Source organism: Diadema antillarum, unplaced genomic scaffold (assembly GCF_040938485.1).
Source record: "Diadema antillarum isolate AM-2024a unplaced genomic scaffold, OU_Dant_1.0 scf00000078, whole genome shotgun sequence".
NCBI classification, from domain to species: Eukaryota; Metazoa; Echinodermata; class Echinoidea; order Diadematoida; family Diadematidae; genus Diadema; species Diadema antillarum.
In genome coordinates this window covers 360,608-381,782 of record NW_027270967.1, presented here as the reverse complement: position 1 = coordinate 381,782, position 21,175 = coordinate 360,608, and positions in this window count along the sequence as shown.

The following is a 21,175-nucleotide window of genomic DNA, read 5'->3' as shown; positions in this document are numbered from 1 at the left end:
TGAAATGAAATGAAAGAGGAAGAGCATAACAAATACATTTTTTTAATTGAGTGAGATTTTCAGTCTAAACTAACGATTACATTCTATTAATGGCAACATATTTGGCATTGACAACTGATGACACGATTAAGGATAGTTACTGCATATACTCACAAATATAATGGTTGTAGGCCTATATTCATTGATACATGATGTCAATCCAATAAATACAATATAATATAAATATGATATAACACGAATGGATGAAATAAGAAACACCATGATAAGGAACCAATTAAACATAGCAAGAGCGGTATTTATACCCCTTCCCGCTGAAGAAAATCTTCCCCGGGGGCACCTGGGGGCACCCGGGGAACCCCGCAGTGTGAAAGGTCACTCGGTTGAAACCTAGGGGAAGCCTAGGTGAAACACCGATGAAATTTTGGGCAATTTTTACCCGAGAAGCGTCCTGGGTAAACACCGATAGTTCAACGGGAAATCACCCGGTGGTTCACCGAGACCGCCCAGCGTGAAAGGTTGTCTCGGTGAAACACCGGGGGAAATATGCAGATTATGTCAAAGGTCATGTTTTGTTTCTGGTCATGCACACGTTTTCAGCTAGCTAGCGCGTATGGCAAGCCTTTTTTACATTTAAAGTTTATTTCTGATATCACAAATTCCATTTTGTGATATCATAAAATCAAATTTTTGATATCAAGAATTCAATTTATGATATCAAGAATCAAATTTGTGATATCACAAATTCCCGTAAGTGTAGCACATGAACTTAATTTGTGATATCAAGAAATCGAATTTGTGATATCACAAAATCCATTGATATCACAAATTCAATTTGTGATATCAGAAATTCGAATTAGTGATATCTAAAATTCAATTTGAGATATCACTAAATGAATTTGTGATATCAGAAATTCGAATTCTTGATATCAAAAATAGGTTTCACGTGAAAAACCAATGGTGATTCGTGATATCACAAAATTATTTTTTGATATCACAAATTCGAATTTGTGATATCACGAAATAAATTTCTGATATCACTAATTTGAATTTGTGATATCAACAATTCTTATTTGTGATATCACAAATGCGAATTTCTGATATCACAAATTCCATTTTGTGATATCACGAATTGAATTATTGATATCACAAAATCGAATTTGTGATATCAGTAATTCACAGGGAATTCGAGCGTTTGTTTTGCGCTGAAATTCACCTGTGAATTCGAGCGTTAGTTGAGCGCAGAAATACACGGGGAATTCGAGCGTTAGATCAGTGCAGTAAATCCCTGTGAATTCGAGCGTTAGTTGAGCGCAGAAATACAAAGTGAATTCGAGCGTTAGTTTTGCGCTGAAAATCAACTGTGAATTCGAGCGTTAGTTGAGCGCAGAAATACAAAGTGAATTCGAGCGTTAGTTTTGCGTTGAAATTCAACTGTGAATTCGAGCGGTAGTTGAGCGCAGAAATACACAGGGATTTCGAGCGTTAGTTCAGTGCAGTAAATCCCTGTGAATTCGAGCGTTAGTTGAGCGCAGAAATACAAATTGAATTCGAGCGTTAGTTTTGCGCTGAAATTCAACTGTGAATTCGAGCGTTAGTTGAGCGCAGAAATACACAGGGATTTCGAGCGTTAGTTCAGTGCAGAAAATCGCTGTGAATTCGAGCATTAGTTTAGCGCAGATATACAAAGTGAATTCGAGCGTTAGTTTTGCGCTGAAATTCACCTGTTAATTCGAGCGTTAGTTGAGCGCTGAAATACACAGGGAGTTCGAGCGTCAGTTCAGTGCAGAAAATCGCTGTGAATTCGAGCATTCGTTTAGCGCAGAAATACAAAGGGAATTCGATAGTTAGTTTTGCCCTGGAATTCAACTGTGAATTCGAGCGTTTTTTTTTTTATTTTTTAGCGCAGAATACACAGGGAATTGGAACATTACTTTTGAGCTGATATTCAGATGGAAGGTATATTATACTGCTAACTTTTTTTTTTAGAACAATGTTCAAAATACAAACTATATATGAGAGATTTACACATCCATCATTCCCTAAATGATCATCAAGGTATATTCGCTGAATTATTGATACAAATCAATTATTGTTTTGCAACATCTTATCATGAATTCAATGATACTATGTTCACTTAGGGCCTACATTTAATTCATCGTTTTGGTCCTCAAATTGTCATCTATTACTACATTATTGTTAATCATTATACATCCCCCCCCCCCCCCATTTTTCATGTGGTAATCCCCTTTATATACGGTAAGACTCTTCCACCAAATCGATGATAATTATGTGTGGTTGTATGTGTATGTGTGTTATAAAAGCATACCATGTGTTTGTATTGCGGAGGACCGACCAAGGGCAATCACCCCTCTGGTTTGTGTATGTCAGCAGCGGAGAATAAGATAGAGAGACTGTGAGTCATGCAGGGTGCCAGAGGGAGTCGTAAACTTGTCAAATGTCCACCACTGGTGTCGGCTGGTGGTCACATAAAGCAACGTGTTTCTCCTAAAGACATTTTCTCACTCCTCAAAATCAGTCCTCCAGAACAAAGGGGTGTATCCATTAAGACCAATAGTGTTGGGTGTACAGTTTGCCTGCCCCACTGTTTATGATTTTGTAAAATAATTTAAAGTGTAATTATATAGGCAAGTTTATTCAAGAACCAAAACCGGGGAGAACAAAACTGGAATGCACAAGCCCAAAAGTTTTCAGACCAGATCAAGAAGAGTGAAGATATCCAGATCTTATGAGGAGTTTATGCAGCAGTATGCATGGCAAACAAACAGTTAGAATTTGTAGTAAGAAAAAAGCAGTGGTACGAAGGACTTCAATTTTGTTAATCTGCGCAATGAGAAATCTTTCTTATTAACTCGGAGGAGTAACAGGGGGAGGTCGGGAGAGAGTATCTTTCACATGACAGAGTAAAGAGAAACGCAAACAGAAGTTGTAAGTCAACCAGTCTCTGCCAAATCAGTGGCGAGAAATGGAGAAAAATAAGAATATAATAATGACTTTGAAGTAATTGACAACATATCAATAATGGCATTTTAGATATGTTGCTGAACGATTTATTTTCATCGATTCTTTTAAAACCAATTCCTAATCACTTTAAATGAAGACGAGTTGCCAAAACTCTTCATTTAGGGTTTTTTGTAACTATCGTTATATACTATGTAAAGATAACACCTGAAATGCCATAGGAATATCTGCGCTAAACTAATGCTCGAATTCACAGTGTATTTCTGCGCTCAACTAACGCTCGAATTCACAGTTGAATTTCAGCGCAAAACTAATGCTCGAATTCCTTATGTATTTCTGCGCTCAACTAACGCTCGAATTCACAGTTGGATTTCAGCGCAAAACTAATGCTCGAATTCCTTGTGTATTTCTGCGCTCAACTAACGCTCGAATTCACAGTTGGATTTCAGCGCAAAACTAATGCTCGAATTCGCTGTGTGTTTCTGCGCTCACTAACGCTCGAATTCACAGCTGAATTTCAGCGCAAAACTAATGCTCGAATTCCCTGTGTATTTCTGCGCTCAACTAACGCTCGAATTCACAGTTGAATTTCAGCGCTAAACTAATGCTCGAATTCCGTGTGTATTTCTGCGCTCAACTAACTCTCAAATTCAAGTTGGTTTTCTGCACTGAACTAAAGCTCGAATTCCCTGTGTATTTCTGCCCTCAACTAACGCTAGAATTTACGGTTGAATTTTAGCGCAAAACTAATGCTCGAAATCAGATTATTTCTTTGCGAAAGATATGTGCTGAAATTCCATGTAAATTAATGATATCACAAATTGGAATTAGTGATATCACAAAATGTATTTCTTGATATCAAGAATGTGAATTCGTGATATCTCGAATTGAATTCGTGATATCACGAATTGAATTTGTGATATCAGTAATTCGATTTCGTGATATCAAAAATTGGTTTTACGTGATAAGCCAATGGGTATTTGTGATATCAAAAATTGAATTTGTGATATCAGAAATTCGAATTTTTGATATCACGAAAGGGAATTCGTGATATCAGAAAATCTTTTTTAAAAGTAATATGGCTTGCCATAAGCGCGAACTCGACCTCCCAAATCCACACCTACAGGGTACTAATATTTTAATTCGTGTTTGTAAACATACACACGACACTACATAGTACAGTTCAATGTCGTTTCGTGTGCAATGTGGCGTTCACAGTGCGACGGCATTGTTTTGCATCGTGCTGTGCATTGTATTGTTTAATTAGCACGCCGTGTATACAAAGCTGATATAGGTTTACAGTGTACTTGATCGATTTGATGCTTCCTCCTTCTTCGTCTTCCTCTATTTATAGTGTCTAGCTCTTAACTCTTCCAGTAAAGTCTGATACAGTCCGCCTCTTGCTTGATTTTTTCGTATTTTGTGCTTTTCTCGTCAAGTGCTGGGTTTACAGTGTGAAGGAGAAATCCGTTGACGTTTTGTGCTGTTGAAATTTGAGGGAATTTTGCGAATGGCTGGAGTGTGGACCAAAGACGAAGAGAGACTGTTACTTCAAGTACGTAGCGAGGAGGCAGTGAACGAAGAACCAAGGAGGTACTAGGCAATGCCTAGTACCTCCTTGGAAGAACTGAGCGGGACGTCGGCTGACGCTGCCGCGTACGAGTCCCTCCTCCGAAAACTTGCTGAACATGGGATCGAAAAAACCAAATCGCAGATGCACAACAAACTAAAGTACATAAGATCACCCACGTTGCGAGCAGAAAACCCGTCTAGGGGAAAGTTTCACCGAGAGCAGTGTGAAACGACGGCACTCAAACTTTCACCGAGAGGTTCCCCGGTGAATTCACCGGGGAACCTCTCGGTGGTTCACCGAGACGGGCAGCGGGAAAGGGGTAGAATCTCCAAAGGAAGATTACGATATTTTGGTCATCTAAAACGCATGCCGATAACACGCCTTCCTAAATTAGCAATGGAGGGAAGAATTTCTGGTAAGAGACCACAGGGAAGACCACCCAAGAGATGGACAGACTGTGTAAAAACAGACTGTAGGAACAGAAATATGCTCTCTAGTAGAAGTCAGTCATCTAGCCAGGAACCGCCAAGAATGGCAGGACATCATGAAGCGGATGCCACCTCTCAACCCTTTGTTGGAGTGAAAGGCATAGGTCAAGATAGGTCAAGGTCAGTACAAACATGCACATACCGGCTATTGATCTACGTTTTAAAAAAGAATAGTGTTCTACAATACTCATCTCCATTGATACCATGAGATATAAGTTTGTTTTTACATATGAATACATGTGTAATGCATTACTTGTATTATCATTTTAATGCAAGTAGTTTCATGATTTCTTTATTCATATTACACACAGAGAAATTACGGTTCTAATTTGCACCCTACAGGGTGCATATCGTTGTAACACCAGCGGCTCCATTTAGGGTTCTATTTTTGGGGGTGCTTATTTAGCACCCTATATTTAACACCATATATGGTGCATATTTGCACCCCTCCATTGGGTTCCCTTTCTGCACCCAATAGGGTTCATATCGTTGTAACACCAGCGGCTCCATTTAGGGTTCTATTTTTGGGGGTGCTTATTTAGCACCCTATATTCAACACCATATCTGGTGCATATTTGCACCCCTACATTGGGTTCCCTTTCTGCACCCCATATGGTGAACAAAAAATCAGGTGCAAATTTGCTCCCTTTCTGGTTCATATCGTTGTAACACCAGCGGCTCCATTTAGGGTTCTATTTTGGGGGGTTCTTATTTAGCACCCTATATTCAACACCCTATAAGGTGCAAATATGGACCTCTATACAGGGTTCCCTTTCTGCACCTCATACCTGCACCCATTATGGTTCATATTGTTATTGTTGTAATTTTGCACCCTATGGGGTGATAAAGTCACCGCAATATAGGATGCAATACAATTTGCACACGTCTCTATATAGGGTTACCTTTCTGCACCCCATATGGTGAAAATTATAACCTTTTTTTTAACCCAAAATAATTATATACTGGATGCCTTCACTGACTTCACAAACAATTACCTAATGTCTACTGGATGCCTTCACTGACTTCACAAACAATTACCTAAGGCAACACTCCAGACATGACGCAAAATAGCATGCATAGATTTACACACAGTTTCTCAGTCAATTAAATCCACAATCTTTCGAAAAATGAAGTCAGAGACTTCAATTCAACAACAAATAGAACATAAACATGATGAATACAGTGCATACTTACATATAAATTATTAACATTTTAATATATGTCTAATGGAAGAGGGACAAGTTAACAGCGATTTTCTTTTTCATGGTTTACTTTAAAGTGAACATCAAATATACATTGTATTTCTACAAATTCTAATACGAGATGCATATTTTGTCATAAAAAGGGCAATGTAAATCAAAAATGTATGAAATTTGGTCAGTACATTGAAAAAGAAAAAAATATTTGTTCTTTCTATCAAATGATTACTTTTTCTTCTTTTAAAGGAAGTTACCACATTGACAAAAAGCACTAATTCTTTTTATTTAAAAAATCCCTGAAGCTTGTGCAGAGTAATAGTAAACTATGTGACAAATATCTTTCACACTGTCCTTCTACTTCTAGAATGGATCATAGATATGTACCTTGAATTTACCGGTACATCTTAAGCACCTTTATGTGTAATCAAAAGCACCTTTATGACGCTCTTAGACATTAACAGCGATATGTCAACTCTGATTTCTCGTACACAAGTTATTGCCAAAACAATGAAGGGTATGGCAAAGTTCTGTCATATATATTTGAAACTCACTACTTGTACTGACATATTCCATCCAATTCCAAACTTGAGAGCTAGCGAATGTGCGCCATTATACAATTAGTATACTTCACATTTTGTTTTTCATATACAATTACACCAATGATAAGAAAGGTGAAAAAAAGAATCAAAAAATGAAGAATGCACATCTAAATTTGGTTACTTTTTTATGCACACAGCTAAAGATATGTCCCAGTTATAAATCTTGGGCAGAATAGCACATCTGAAAACACTTTTCATTGCATCAAATTAACATTAACAATTCCACAGAAAATGTAACCTCAGAAAGGGAAAATAAAGTTAACCAATCAGTGGCATGACAAACTGGACATAAAGAGGAAGGAATATGTCTTGTGAGACAAGTTTAAAAACAATTTTTTTGATACATTGTTGTTGTTTTTTCAAGCGATGGAAACAAGAAGCACATTGTACTCAGTAGACCATAAATATAATTACACAATGTATGCAGTTTAGCCCCAACATTCAAAATATTGTAAAGAGCAGTCGATTTTTCACATTCATAAAGCAGGTATTGGTATTGGCACCATCACAAGCATAATGATCAGAAGCAAAATATATTATTATTACTATCATCATCATTATTATTACTATTATTATTATCATTATTATCATTATCATTATTACTACATGTATTACCATCAATATTTTACAGAGATTTATGATCATCCATGAGAAATACCTCAAGTGTTGATGTTACAGTCTCACAACTCTTCCAATCATTTTAACACTTAATTTTCACCAAACCTTACACAAATATATCAGCACTTTATACAACCTACTTAAAGAAAGCTTAAAATTATAATCAGAGTTAGAGGGCAAGTCCACCTTCATATAGACCTACATGTGGATTGAGTGAATGCGCAGCAATAAGCCAGTTCGGAGATAGCTCATGTGCACATAGGTACAACTGACCTTTCATTTTTCTCAGTTGGTTAGGCACTTCACTCAATTCAAAGTGACATAATGCAGCAGCTTGCCCACCATAGCCATTTATGGAACTCATATTCAAACAAAGAATGAACCTAACCAGTGTAGATGAAGTGACCAGTATGGTTCGTCAATCAACACTTAGGGAATCATCTATTTTATTAAGTGCTGTTTTGAATATGTTAACAAACTTTTTTGTGTGTTAACATTGCCAAATACCAGGCTTGCTGTCAAGTGGATGTACTGGCAGGCAATATTTATAAGGATTCCATGAATAATCCTAGCATTACAGATGCTTATCTCAGTGAAATTAAAAAACCAACCTGTCTCTCGGTACAAATAACCTTTTTCCGCACATGCTCAAACTGGTACCCCGAACTCGCTTATACTATTAGAACACATCAGTAAAAAAAGTGAAAAGCGGACATTCAGTTCAAAAGTTAATAATCTTTAAATCACTTGTGCAGTCGCAGCAGAGTGAGAAGAGTTTATGATGTCACATGCGTAGAACAATTCAAGGAAAACCTGAAGAGAATTTCACTTTTTTTTCTTTTAGGTAAAACATGCACATTTCCTCAACAAGTCACTGACGTATGTAAGGGCAATGATAATACATGTAGTTTCTGCCTTCTTAAAGAGTGAAGTCCAGTGTTCTTTTATATGCAAAAAAGTAGATATGATATGTTGAGTTTTCTCAGGTTTTGGAACAAACTCTATTTTTCAATCCTTATATACATAAAGGGTTTGTGAGAAAATCATGCTTCTGTCAAGTGTCACAAAGCTACTCCACTTATGACATTGCATTGCCAGAGACTGCCCAAAATTGACATACATTGTGTGGCTGTCTACTACAAAAAAACAGCAGGCGACTTATTTTTTTTTTTGTTCCCTACTTAAACAATCAATTCAAAGTGTGCATGTGTTATTGAAGCACTGAGGCTATCGATGGTGAAGAAATATCTAATATATGAACAATACAAACTAACCCCATCTAGTATCAAATATAATGGAAAGCATAATTTGAGTATTTCATATCCATTAGCAGATTCATATTTTCATCCATAATCCACCCCCCCCCAAAAAAAAAAAAAGAAAAAAAGATAAAAGTGAATAGAAGTCAAGTTCTCTTTAGGTTGTGTTTAAATTTGTAATTTGCCAGTTCGTTCTCTTGTATTTTTCTATTATATATTTCTTTAGAGTATTCTTGTAAATATTCAAGCCCAGTGCATTCTAAGAAAGGGAATAACCTGACAACAGTTTAGAAGACAGAATAAATAGTTATCGTTATCTATGAAATTAGACATTTTCACATATATTTTGCAAAAAAAAAATGCTAATCTTCATTTCATGGAGTGGCTTCATGCTCACCCTCGGCTAAAAACAGGGAGGTGATTACTTTCTGGATTAAAATGGAAAGATGTTTCTAGAGCCGTGGTGTTTAGCAATTCTAATGGGGGGGGGGGGGGGATTCAATGTGACCCGTCTCAAATTTTATATGGTCTAAACATACATGACATAGCCTATGACATAGGAGTCTCATTATTATGCCTCTGCCCTGAATGGTGCCGGAGGCATATGTTTTCAGGTTGCCTGTCTGTCTCCCGGTCTGTGCGGATGTATCTACGGAAAAATTGATGGGCTTTCATCAAACCTGGTTCAGGGATACTACATGATGCTGATGATCTTATTGGCTTTTGGACTATATCTGCTAAAAGTCAAAGAAAATTTGAAAATAACGTTTTTGCTACTTCTCTAGTCAGGGAAATCGGTGTACTCCTGTGTACTGGTTGGTTGGCGCATTCAGTTGGGTACAGCAAGGTTTCATCCTCTGCTTTCACAGGAAAGCCGACTCCCAACTTCTTGTTCTCGTAGTCAAGGTATATCTGATCCTCTGCTTCAGCAACCTGCAGCTTGGTCTTCATAGCTAATCTCATCTTACGCTGCATAAGTCGAAACTCCTCGAGCTCTAGTTTTTGATGCGTTTCTATAGCACCTGCTTCAGCTGCCAAATAGTATGCCCTTCTGGCCATCACTCTCAGAAGGACTGGCATGGCTTCCACACTGACTCAACGAGGAACCAGGATTGACATCCTGAACATCTTCCATCTCCAGCTCTGGCATCCTATATGGCTCACCAGTCTCTCGAGGTTGACCTGCATCACTCATCCTGAAGACCATTATTGAACTTGATGCATAGTGAACTCGATGATGAATAATCACAGGTCCCTTTGGCCCAGTATGAGACCAAGCCAACACCATGCATCAGCATGGATCAGCAAGGCTCAACCTGTAATTGAATAAAACAAAGTTCAACATACAATCAATATTGGAATATCTACCTGCTAAAGTATGGGATCAAGTAGTTGTACTTCTGAAGTGATTTACCGTTTACATACCTTGTTTGTGTGACTTATTTTATGTCATGTCTAGCACATGCAACTTCTCCAGTAGATATTATCTAAATTCACATATCGTGTATCATTGCTTATGCTCTGTGACTATGGCATTGCTAATTTATAACACACATTCTATTTTCATTGATAGACAACAAGGAGTCAAGGCCAACCTAAATTTTCTGACTTCAATCTTCATACATGTCTTAAATTCTCCTAAATGAACCAGGAACGCTATTTTTCTTCATTAGGCACATCATACATGCCTACATCGTTCTTCGTGTCAACTTCACAGAAACCAATATCCAAATGAGCCTCAACTCGGCTCAAACGTAATAATTCCTATTAACGAATATGATGCGACTATATCCGGTCACCTATTTACGTACGTACCTTGGTAACTGCGTCCAGCAGCCCCATACGCATAGCGTAATTACGCTATGGCTATGCGTATGGGGCTGTTGGTCGTAGTTAGTACCTTGGTTGAGGCTTTCCGTATTACCGTGCACTTTCATTGACTTATTCGCTATGCTTTACTGTATGTACCTGATATGTATGATCGCACTTCTGACATGTTAGTACACATGTACCTCGATACAACTCTTTCGCATCAGTTTTCACCACTCAGCATTCGATTAGCATAATTCACACATATCATCATCGATTACTGTGAAATATTTTCAACGGAATTATAGTACAACTATCTACTCACAACGTTTGGCTCATCAAAAAGATTAATTCATCATCCCAACCTCACGGTCGTCTGTCCATTTCAAACGAGGAACGTCAGTAGTATGCACGTACGTACGTATACCGCGCGACCAACGGCGTGGCGTGCGCATGCGATTTTAGCTTTGCCATTGACCAAGTGCTGAACGGTCCACGCGTGCACGCATAATACGTGTACTCTATGATAACGTCATTGAATGATATTCTTGATCCCGGTGCGAGAAGAAAAAACAAATGTTTAATTCAAGTAGTAATTTTTTTAGTACAGTATTACTGATGACACTGTTACTCTTTAACAACGTGTAGTTATATTTTCAAATAAAAATATACGATGATATCCAAAAATAGTGTGGCATTTCAAGCAAACACCATTCAACACCCACATGTCAGCTTTCGGGAAAGACTATGGAATGGTTCCAAATTCGAACCCTTAAGACTTGGCTCCCTTTAGGGTTCGGATTTGCACCCCTACACCCATCCCGAACCCTATAAGGTGCCTTTTAGTTAGATTTGCTCCTAGGGTGAAAATATGAACCCTAATAGAACCCTAATTTCTCTGTGTGTACAAAAAACAAAGTAATGTAGATTTATTCAATCAATTTGTTTTTTAGTTTGTTAGCTTGTTAGTTTGTTAGTTAGTTAGTTTGTTTGTTTGTTTCATTTCCATCTGAAAAGATAGCTGGATAGCCCATATTCAGCTACAATACCTGATCTTCCATGAGGTCCAGTTGTATGAAGTGACCGCTTCACCGGGTTAAACACCCTGTTTCTTTGCAATGAATAAATGAAGCGGGATCTTTTACGTGGATGAGTTGTAACTCTCTCACACACGAGACCTCTATTTTGAGCCCTATCCGAGGGACAGAATGTTTTGCTTCTTACCACTTACCAGTGGGGACGGTATGATTACATGAAGCATTGCTCAGCGGGACCCGGGAATCGAGCCGGGGTCCTTTCGAGCTTGAGGTAGCTATACCGACAGAGCTAACTCACCGCTGATAAAGTATACAATTTTGCATGTTTGTTTGCCCTATTATTTTCTTCTTAATCAAAAGTAAAGTCGACGATTTAAGTTCATATCACATTTTGCTACTCATCAAGGAATGAATTACATGGGGATGTTGCATTCTATGGTTATCGGATGATTATGATACTCGTCGACGAGCAACCTTTGGCTGAGATGAGCCACGGTGTTCAAATTAAATAAACTCAAACTCAAACTAAAACTCAGCCCTCAACTTCCCTATATTCGTCGAACTTTTTAGGCTCATTATTTGACTTGCTCTCTCTCTCTCTCTCTCTCTTTACATTCAACCAGACTCAGCCAAGCTGCAAATTTTAGGAGCAAATCAGTATGTCTAGAAAACAACAATTGCGTTGCCCTTGGTATTGTGACATTCTTCCTTTTCTTAACCCTAAAGCGTACAAACGCCGTGGGAATTTATTTGATGGATTGTTGCGCTGTAAGTGTTCACTATTGAATTATTCCACGCGCTACACTCGAAGTGCCTTTTTGAGTATACAGTTGGTGTGGATATGGGCCATAGATGTGGCAGGGCGAATGAACTGTGAGGAAAGTAGATGGAATTAAGTTTCAACCGACAGAATGACTCAGAGTCACACCGAGGCAAGTCCACTTAAGCCAGTATCTAATGCTGGTTGCAAAAATAAAGGGCAGCACAATCATGAAGACGTATCATATAGCTATGTATAGATACCTACTGACGAGGGGATATATCCTTCCAAATTACCAAACAATACCTTTGTTAACTCCATAACCTGATGATCCAAGACATAGAAAAACAGTTGGCTCAACGTGGGGAATAGTCTCATTGTTCAACAGGTAGTGATATATCTTTACAAAAATAGGTAAAAAAGAATATGTGACATTGAAAACGACTAAGACCCCATCAGTATCTTTCTTTTTGTGTGGCTAAATCCAGATTCTCTCAAATTCTCTCAAATTCCCTTTCAACGTCGTCATGGCGTCTAAAATCAGTGATTGTAATGGGGATTGTTATTATTCTTATAGTATAAATTGCGCCGAAAGAGAGATTCGAGAGAGCGTAATCAATGGTAATGTTTCTCACAGCAATATAATGGCCAGTGCATACATAATTCTGACGTGTTTAAAGTGAGGAGTCCAATGGGGCGTGTCTCTGCGAACTTGAAAGAACCGCTAAGTCAAGCGTGTCACAAAGGAATCTCTTCGTGTTTGCTTCTAGCTGTGTGTTCATGAATAGAGGTAATCATCTGTAACTGTGTGATTTGGTGTATTTGGCATTCGATATTTGTTAACATGGGGCCTCTCTACAGCATGGCAAATTGTGTTTTCCACACATGCTTTCACGGGGTATCTCACTGAGCGGCGAATGTTTGCGAACATAGCGAATTTTAGGGAATTTTAGGTTCCGCCAAAGTTCATTATAAGTTGCAATCGAATTCGTAAAAAAATGCAATCAAATTCGCAAACAGTTTTCATGGTCGGAAGCTTTTTGTTGTTGTTGTTGTTGTTGCCAAAAAACCTGCTTACCACCATGAAAGCTCTTTGCGAATTTGACGCAACTATATGTTTTCCCGGTCAATTTCATACTTTTGTCATTCAAATTCATTAATGTGCATTCAAATTCACACAGTGCACGCACGCAAAAATATTCGGGCATTCAAATTCAGAATCCGAGCAATCAATTTCATTTATGGGCGTTCTATTTCGTTTTCGTCCAATCAAATTCACGATTGGGCATTCAATTTCCAGATGCGAGCACCGACTCTCTTATTCGTGCATTCAAATTCATGCGATAGTCATGTGATTGTCCCGATGAGCTTGTTTGGAGCCTTCAATTTCATTTTTAGGTGATCAAATTCCTACTTCGTGTAATCAATTTAACGAGGAAAATGGAGTAGACTTTTTTAGAAAGGAAAAGGGGCCAACACAACCAATGAAGGTTTGTATATAGTGTAATTACGATTGTTTACAGGTTCTACATTGTTCTCTGTTCATGTATTCTTTGTTTTTCATCTCAATGAATTTCAGATTGTAAGGTCCAATCAGCAATGCATCCAAACAACACAACTTAATCATATTTCTTGGTGATACTGCATGCTGACAACGCCCCAACACCAGCCACATAATGACAATTCATCAATTTAAAGGCAAACTGACTCACAATGATCTCACTGTGTATAGTCCCGCAAAAGTAAACCAATAAGATAGCAATACACAACAAACTAGACGTATAAAATGTTCATGTATAATCAGTTTCAATATAGTCGAAATTGTTTTTGTTTTTTTCTCACAGGTGTCAACCAACCCTCCGTATTATGCTCGTCTGTAGGCCTATACAGTGCCTAATGTTTGTTTGTTTAATTTTCCATCAAAGAAGATGGCTGGATAACCCATATTCAGCTGCAGTAGCATAGCTGGTCTTCCATATTGGGTCTAGTTGGATGTAAGCCTTAAACACTCTGCTCTTTGCGATGAATAAATTCATGAAGTGGGATCTTTTACGTGCATGAGTTGTGACTCTCTCACACATGGGACCTCCATTTTATGTCCAATCCGAGGGACATGTGCCTGTTTATTCCTTTTCGCTAAGCGCGAGTTCAAAATTTTCAATGAACAGGTGGACCTCTACTGCAAAATAAATAATAATCATCAAAGACAAATGGAAAACACACAAACAAACTAAATTCAGGATTTCTTTTAAATTGAATGCAGTTATTTGGAACATGGTTGCCGATTCACGAATTTGAATGACCGACGAGATTCCGTCGCCAGCTTGACATTTGAATGCTCATTGATGAAATGCGTGCTCCTCTCTTAAATTTGAATGCTCCGATAGTGAATTTGAATGTTCTGATAGTGAATTTGAATGTTCCGATAGTGAATTTGAATGCTCCGACAGTGAATTTGAATGCTCGGATAGTGAATACGAATGACCGGATTTTGAATTTGCTTGCTGATTCAGTGCTGCTAGTGTGGAATGCGTGAAATCGAAAGCTCGGAATAGGAACTTGAATGACATAAGTATGAAATTGACCGGGAAAACCTATCTTAACGAACCCTGAAATCCCCTTGAATTCGGTTTATACGCTCGCAAATATTCTCAACTCAGTGGAATACCCCCTTTACTGCTCTGCAACGAGCAAATATTAATGGTGTGATGAAGAATCAGCATTGAAGGATGTTGTTCGTTACCAACGAACCAAGTCGTGTATCATGTATTGTTTATGACTGATACCCATATTCTTTTAACCTGCGATTTTTCAAAGTCGTGCATCAGATGGTATTGCTTGCGAGTTTTCATGAGATATATGCATATCAAAATTATACAGTTATGAATATTGTAACGAATACAGAGAGTTTAGTATTCTATATAAGAGGAGAAAACAGGTCTTAAAGGCATTATTTACTACTTGCAGATGAAGCAAAAACCCAGATTTAATGATTCAGTATAGTTCTAAAACGTGAGTTAGGGATATAGAAACAACCTTTGTTATAATGCCAATCAGTATAATCAATGTTAAGTATTGTTAGATATACAAAATGTGAACAATAGTTATGATAAAAGTGTTTCAAGAATAAATCGTCTACAGTTACGGTTTACTGAGAAAAGTAGTAATATCTCCGTTATGTCCGTGTAATTTTAGCAAACTCAGGAGCCTTGAGGGCCACCAAGGAGGCATGGTGTGCATCTGTATATGCCACTATCGATAACACGTGCCAAGTTCGTAGAAAATAACGTTTAACTATATACTGAGTATGCGTTTCGAAAAAGGAGTCCAAGTCCGTGATTTGCTCCTTTCCCCAAGGGCATAATAAACTTGAAAATACACCCACTGATGTACATGTTTATTGAAGGGCTTTGTAGTTGTGCACCTTAGTGTAAATCCTGTCTGCCACATCTATATTCTCAGAACAGAAGCTTTTTTGAAAATGCTGTTTTTCACAGCCATGCACTTTTTAACAGAAGTGTCTATGTCATGAATAGAGACTAAAAACTGAACGGTGTGCTGAACAGTAATATAATTTTGTGCTAACAGGCAAACCTTTTCTGAAAGCAGCCAGGCCTCTCCTTTCCTTCTTCCCTTTCTACTCTTCTATCTCTACGCAAATCACAACTCCCCTCCATCTTTTTTTTTCTCTTTGTATATGTATTATGAAAAGGGTTGCGAGCAGTATCAAGTTATGCTCAAGCTGTAGCCCTTTTGTATTATGTTTTGTTACCCGCAGTATTCATTTTTGTTACACAATATTGTGTGAATCCAATGGATACACAATTACATTGTTAGCAACGCGTGCACACACACACACACACACACACACACACACACATATATATATATATATATATATATATATATATATATATATATATACCCGCAATGGTAATGCCAAAGCCAATAAATCACATCAAATAAAAGAAGGTGGCATAGAAATGCAAGCTTTGCTGTGATGGCAAATCTTTTTACAAAGGTATGACCTTGATGCTTGTACTTTGGCCTGTTTTTTTTTTTTTTTCTCGCGATCTATCAATCGGCTTGTGAGGGATTCTGCGTTTGAATAAAGTTTATACAGTTGGCAAGCCGTCCATCGAGCCAGGCATGCGAACGTGGCACACAAAGAATTACAAAGAAAATGTATTGTGAACTTTTTCTTCTGTGGGAACTTCTAGGTCCTCTTGAGGCCTCCAAAGGTGGCACGGAGCCCATAATCAAGAATATCATAGGCCTTTATATCATACTACCCAAGTGATCCACTTGCCAAGTTATAGGTGACAAGTTTGATCATGCGTTTTCACGAAGATGAAAATGTGAAAAATCAATTGATTTATGCACCCCCCTCCCCCTCCCCCGTAATAAAAGGGGTATAGCTCTGGATCTGACATGAACAAACTTGAAACAGCACGCGCATAGTTTACTTACTTATAGCATTTTACCTATATCATGTTTTAGAGAAGAATATATATTTGAAGATTCTCTGATTTGGGACTTCCGGAGCCCCTGGGGGCCCTTAAGTGGGTCATTGTATTCATTTCTACCCATTACTCTATTACCCTAGCGATACCTCGATACCTGCCAGATTGATGAAAATATGACTGTATTTTTTTTTTAAAGAAGAAAGGGACAATAACTTTAAAAAGGGTCTCGATTGGTCCCCCCCCCCTCCCCACTGTCCCGGTTGTTTGTTTGTTTGTGCGTTCGTTTGTGTGTGTGTGTTTTTTGTTTGTTTGTTTGTTTGTTTGTTTGTGTGTTTTTTTTTGGGGGGGGGGGGAAGATCTGCAGATCAATGAGTAGTCAAAACTGTATTTATTCATAGCTCCAGCCTTATCAGTTCTAGTTACTGAAAAACAAATTCTTAAGGTAGGGGTGGGCATGGCGTCCAGTTGAAGAAATCTAGAGAAAGCACGAAATCATGAGAGAAGATCTATGGATATATTCTACTGTGTGTGTGTGTGTGTGTGTGTGTGTGTGTGTTGTAGCTTGTCGTATTGAAGAACACAAATGTTTTGGTGCCAAGGAATAAATCATATTATATCCCTCATGTAAAGCTTCTTGCCATAGGATTGTACAGAGCACGAACATGGTGTAGTTTTACTAGCTAGCGACGAGCAACTGGATGCAGTGCAATTGGTTACTAGCCAGCGTGATATAGTACTTTTGGGAATCCACGATTTGCACCCAATCGTGATCGTGTGATCGATATCTACATTTCTCACTTAAGAATGTACGCAGTGCGCGTAGTAGCGATACTTTTGAGCGACAGTCCTGTGGCTTGTAGCGAGCTAGCGCTAGCAGCGCGGTGCGCGACAGCATTACAGAAATCTGTGGTGCGATGGCGTGTGTGTGTAACGTTATTAACAATAAGTGTGATCAATGCATTCAGCTCAATTGACAAAGTGACTGGTTCAAGTAACGGAGGAATGATCGCAGGAGGACACCATATCAGGTACGAATTAGGAATAAACTAAAACCGATTTTGAAGATGATCTGGGTAACGAAGCTGCTTTAGGCCTACTTCTAACGTAGTCCTGGACCTCCTCGATCTTTCGGAGTTTTGCACGCTGTAGTGTAGCTCGTGTGAAGGAATCAATAACCGGTAACAGCGCAGCGGTACGTGTCGTTCGCTACGCGCTGCACGCACTGCTGCTGCACAGCTACGGCCTAACGTTAGATTTATCGTTCAAGAAACCTGCACATTTTTCTAAAAGGGAACCGTCATTACTCTAGTAAAATGCTCGAGAGGGATATAAAACAAATATCGACTGCTTTCTTTCGGGCCATGGTAAAACTATTTGACCTCGGTGATTTCTCAACAGTGCCATGTCCCTCGACTTCGTCTCGGGACATAGCACTGTTGAGAAATCACCTCGGTGCAAATAGTTTTACCATCTCCCTCTGCAGCAGCCGATATTTGTATAATATTATCTGATGTAATTTCATTGAATGTGGAAGGGACTACCGTGCCCATGCAGTGGAAGATGACTTCTGACTTATATTGATTTCATTTGACAAGTATTGGGCATGAATTATAGCAGACATGCAAACACTGTTGATGGACAAAGATTGATATTTAAGAATTGAGATTTAATATTGTTTCCATATTAATGTGCTTAGAAACGTCAGTATTAAGGGCTATTAAGTGTTATCTATAATTATTACTATTATTATTGGTAATATTATTATTATTATTATCATTGTTATTATCATCATTATTACTGGTAAAGCGCAGTCATGACCGTGTATTCGCGTCCATCAACTAGTAGTAATATAGTAATAGATGAAATAAGATATAATAAAATGGAAGTAGTAGTAGTTGTTGTTGTTGTTGTTGTTGTTGTTGTGACTTAGTAGCAGTATCTTACGCTATAAGTGAAAATCCGTCGTGCCGTTTTCGATAAGAAGCCGAAAGTGTAAAGATAATTTAAGGACGACACAAGATGTGATGGCGGGGCACGATGAATGATCGCAATATTTCATTATTGAGTTTTTGCTCAGGTGAGAGCTGAACCCCTCAACATCACGATCATCCTGCGATGGTTCCCACGCAGGAACGGTGACCGTCTCGTTAAAAATTGAGACCTGATTAGATCGAATAAAAAGTGAACGTTGATATCCCATACAACGACACGTAGTTGATATAATACTGATTTCAGTTATTTCATACGCGCACACACACGCTCACCCACTCACTTACATACGAAGAACACAGGCAGCTCTCCGTGATCATAAGCCCGTTCAATAATATGGGATCAGCTCTCTTAATTAAAAATTGGGAAATTTTCAACGAGCCTATATGTGAGCTTAGCGTGTTTAGAGTGCATATGGGAAGCAAAAACAATAGTTTACACGGGAAACGTATCTGACACGGTAACAAATCGTATCATTGTGCTATCCTCATGGCGTGATGATAGATTAATTGGATTTCTTTTGTGTTGGGAAATTCCAAGGATGAATAGAATTCGAATAAAACGTTAAAAAAAAAGGTCATGTTGCCGAGTGCAGTTTCCGTGAAGTAGGCTATTGAAGTAAACAAAACGACTCCACGCTCCAAGCAAACAGAATTCCAATCACCGCAAGCAAGAAAGACAGCACCGACAGATTGCTATACGATTGTATGTCTATCACTGACCAGTATAATTTCGCCAAGATTTCGTTTTTGTGCTTTTATTTCATAACTTGTAATGTATTTTGTTAAGGTTAATGCAAATAATGATAATAATAATACTGAATTGAAACTATGAATAAAATCGAGGACATGATAGAACACTGCGCATTAACACATCGACAGATGTTGAAGAGCAATGTGAATACACTTTTATATAGTGAAAAGATTTCTTAGCTAATAAAGCAACAGTTTCTGAATGAAACACAGGATGATGATAACTTGTATTACTATGCGTTTTTCCACATCTATAATATATCTTGAAATTACATTAAAATTTCTAACCTCTAAATGCGAAGCAACTCATAACTCAATAGAAATCAATGACATAACTATAAAATTATTACAAAAGAATAGAAGAATGATTTTTATATAGTCACACACTTGTTGATTTAAGAAAAAATGTCTATTACTTGAATGTGAAAATCTTACAAAAAGTAACATTTGAAAATTCACATTCAGCGTAGCCCACTTAACTGTGATCGATTTCATTTGCGGCCTTGGGTCCCAGCAAACACTGACTATGATTAAACGAATGTGCCTGCAGTGTAGGGTGCTTAAATCCATGATTGAGGTGGGGTTGAAAACAATGTTGAAAGACTTTTTCTCAGACTTACCTAAACAAAATAACTTTGGCGACAGTGGAGTTTGTACAATATTTCAGCCTTGCTTTATAGAATTACAGCGTTTGAATTTGGATGAATTCACATCGATTATAGGGGTACCTTCAATGAATAAAAACTATGATATGTTGTAACATTGTCAATGTATGTAATATAATTTATATATATTTACCTATATATCTTTGGCTTAAAATGTCAATACACAGGAAAGAAAATGTATACATTTACGTGCTTCTTCCATGTCACCGTAATGATAAAAAGCAAAAGCTTCATGGTTTGAATCATTTTTGCTGCCAAAGCATCTTCTTAAAAGAAAGGAAAGAGCCATTTAGCATTGCTTTTAAAACTATGTCTGGTCGACATTGATAATTTTGAATAAGACAGAGATGTTTGTCATTTAATATGCTTGCAGGATCCGTGAGAATCACTGCGAGAAGAGTGTCAGTCATGGAATCTCCATGTGAACAAAAATAACATAATACAAACACACCAAAACACACTACACACACCAAAAACAAAAAACAAAAGGAGAAAAAAAAACTCATCAAAAAAATACTCATTTAAAAAAAAAATGAGCAAAAAAAAAAAAAAAAGAAGAGAAAATGTTAATGTATAGTTCATCATCGTAACCCCATACAGTTATGTTTGTTTCGTTACTTTTGTGAACTCAAAGTGGAAATACATTCAAATCAAACAAAATCAAAGTAGAGGAGCAGCCAAGCAGCTATTACTAAAATATCACCATTAAACACCCTTATTGGTAGCTTAAACTTAATGTATGTCTTTTATGACCTATGGTCTTTGACCTCATGACCCCAAAATTTAATCGTTTCTTTCTTATCTCATCATGCATACATCCTGAAATTATGGTAAAAATGCCAACATCCGTTCTCAAGTTCTTGGCCACAAACAGACAGACATATCGACAAACATACAGAACCGAAAACATAACCTCCACAATCATCTTCTTTAGTTATATCCGCACAATGGAAAACTGAATGTCAAGAACCACAAGAATAAT